Below are 2,875 nucleotides of genomic sequence, written 5' to 3' on the forward strand. Positions count from 1 at the left end.
GCTTGCGGCGGGTGGAGGGGCTCAGGCCGCGACAGCGGGCATGGCCGAGCCGCACCCCCACCGCCGCCGGGTCCCTCGCAGGCTCCCTGCGCCGCTGCCGCTGCCGCTGCCTGACAACCCGAAACCAACAACGCGCCCGCGGCCAAGGGCGCTGACCGGGAGGCGGGGCAAGGGGAGGGCCTCTGCGCCCCCGCCCCTTCCGCGCTGCTGGCGAGAGCTGGCCGCCTCCGCCGGGGAGGCGCCCGAGCCTGCGCCGCTTTCCGCGGGCGACCGCCCGCCCGTGCGTCCCTCCAGCCCCTGCAGGGCGGCCCTGCGTCCTCCCGGCGCCGCCGCGTCCGTTTGGTAGCCCCTCGGCTCCTCCTGCGGCCCCCGGCTCGCGCCCAGGGCCCCTCTCCCGCTGCCTCCAGGGGGCGCCCGGCGGGCTCCCGCTGGCAGCCGCGCACATCCGTGGCGGCCTCTGCCGCCGGTGTCTGTCTGTCTGGGCGTCTCGGGGCGGCGGCTGGCTGCCTGGTGTTTCCAAGGGCACAGCGTGCATCGTGGCTGCGGCTGGGGTCTCTGGCGCCGTGTCCTCACCCGCTGTCCAAAGGCAGAGGGGGTGCAGAGCTGTCTCTCCGCCCGGGCTGCCCGCCCGAGTGGTGCAGGGGAGCACCCGTATACGACTCGGGATGTTTCACATTAGAGCCCGCCTCCGTGTACCCCACTAGCAACCAAGGCCTTGGGGGCAAACCAGAATCCAGGTCAAGACAGTCGCGTCTGTGTGCCCCTCTGACTCCCGGCCCGCGGAAAGAGCCGCAATCCTGGCCAAGAAAGCGTAAGGGGGACGCTGCTGTCTCCACTGTTGGTGAACAATTTACACGCCGGGAGGAGCACCGCCGATAGACTCCTGGCCTCGGGAGGCCCTAAGCAAACAGGGCTCCGGTCCCAGGTCTGCATCCCACTTGCTGAACCACCTGGAGCCAGTGTTTCCCCTCCGGGCTCTGGGCCTTACTCTCCTGATGGTGATGGTGGAGCGCCCGCCTCCGGGTCCTGGTGGTCCATCTTCCCTGTCTCCTTCCCTGTCTCCTCCCCCTAGTGAAGCAGAGGCCGGCGGCCCACCCCCTGCAAGGACAGGGGTGAGGGAAGCACACTGGGGATCTCTTCCCATGGAAGGAGCTGGGTGAGGAAGAGCCGCTCATCCCCCCGGGGCTGTCCCAGACAGCCTGGCGCACATCCAGGGGCAGAGCATGATGCCAGCCTGTGCCCTGGGACTGGCTTCCCCGGCTGCCCCCGAGGGGCTTGTGCCAGGTGTAGTTATTAATAAACAGCGGCAGGAAGCCACCCGTGGCCTTGGATTCGCTACAGAGACAAACGGAGTGAAGCCTCGTGGAAACCAAACACTCCTGCGGGGGGGCAGGGGGGAGGGCCCCCAGGTTTAGTTCTGTTCTCCCGTCCAGGCTGCCTCCCCGAGGCTTTTGCACACCAAGGCTGGCTGGTTTGCAAATGAGAATCAGGTTAAGTTTGAAGGTACGTTAAGTTTCCCATAGAAAACACCCTCCGAGCTTGCATATCAGACCCTGAATTTGATCTATTGGGATCAGCCACAGGGGACCCCCCCCCCCGTCATTTGTCTTATAGCTGGTTTTCTTTTTCTTTTCTGTTCCTCCACGTGCATAAATCCCACCCAGGATGGCCCATGGGGCTCAAGATAAGAGAAGCTTCTGAGCAGGAGGCCACAGCTCATCTTACTTAGAAACTCATCCCAAAGTCGTCCCTGTTCTCAAACTGAGGCCTCTGCTCACCTTCCGTGTTCCTGTCAAGGACACCGCTAAGCCATCATCCACTCCCCCTTCCCCCTCATCCTCTCTGTTCAAACCCTGGGGCTTTGACCCTGCAAGTGTCTCTCCTCTTCGCCCGCAGGCCTGGCTCCAGCTTTTACGTCTTCTCACCTGGGCGACACATGGCCTCTCGCTGTGCCCGCTGCCCACGGTTCCCCCCCACCCCCCGCTTTCAGGGGGCGCAGCTCTAACGCATAAGTAAATGCAGGTTCCTCTCTCTCCACACCTCCTCCCGCCTCCTGCCCGGCTTCATCTCCCAGGTCCCCGACACGGACTGAGGTGCCTACCCACGCTGGCTGCTTGTTTGCTCCCAAAGGCACGCTGGTGCTGGGTCCTACTCTCAGGCCTTGGCACACTCAGGTCCCTCTGCCCGCTGCACCCTTTCCAGCTTCGGCCAAATTTCCCTCCTCTATAAAACCCTGACGTGTGCCCTTAAAGACCCCTCAGAGTAAGCTCCAGGAGGGTAGGGACCAGGCATCTGGTGAGCGCTCAATTCACACCCTGCACACGTTAGTACCACCCCAGAAATTGATCACACTCTCCCACCCCCCCCCCCACTGCCCACAGGCTGGGACCTCACCGTGTCCCATCTGGATGGCCACAGCAGCCTGTCTGGCCTCTCTGCCTTCCAATCCACCTCCGCCGTGAAAAGCCAGGTCAGCATCGTTACCCCACTTGAGATCCTGCCGTGGATCCCCACTGTCTTCCACACAGAGCGCACCCCTGAGCCCGGAGTCCCAGCCTTCCCTGCCTCATCTTTGGTCCGTCCCCTCATCTCACCCCTGCTCTGGCCGTGCTCCACCACGGGCAGCGTTCCGGATGGGCCGCCCCCTTCGGTTGTCCCTGGCTTCGTTCCGGCCTGCCTGTCCTGGAGGTCTATCCTCCGCTTGTCTGGCTAGCACACACAGATAGATGGCTTCTTCAAAACTCATCTTACGTGTCCTTTCCCCCTTTTCTGGCTTTTCTGAGCTCTTGAGATCTTCATTCACATACTCGGAGCTTCCAGTGTGCAAAAGCTCCCTTTTAAAAAGCCCCGCTGCCGGGGCGCCTGGCTGGCTCAG

Source organism: Lynx rufus, unplaced genomic scaffold (assembly GCF_022079265.1).
Source record: "Lynx rufus isolate CCGP_SWC_20201006 ecotype Redwood Valley unplaced genomic scaffold, mLynRuf1.p SCAF_18, whole genome shotgun sequence".
In the NCBI taxonomy this organism is placed as follows: Eukaryota; Metazoa; Chordata; class Mammalia; order Carnivora; family Felidae; genus Lynx; species Lynx rufus.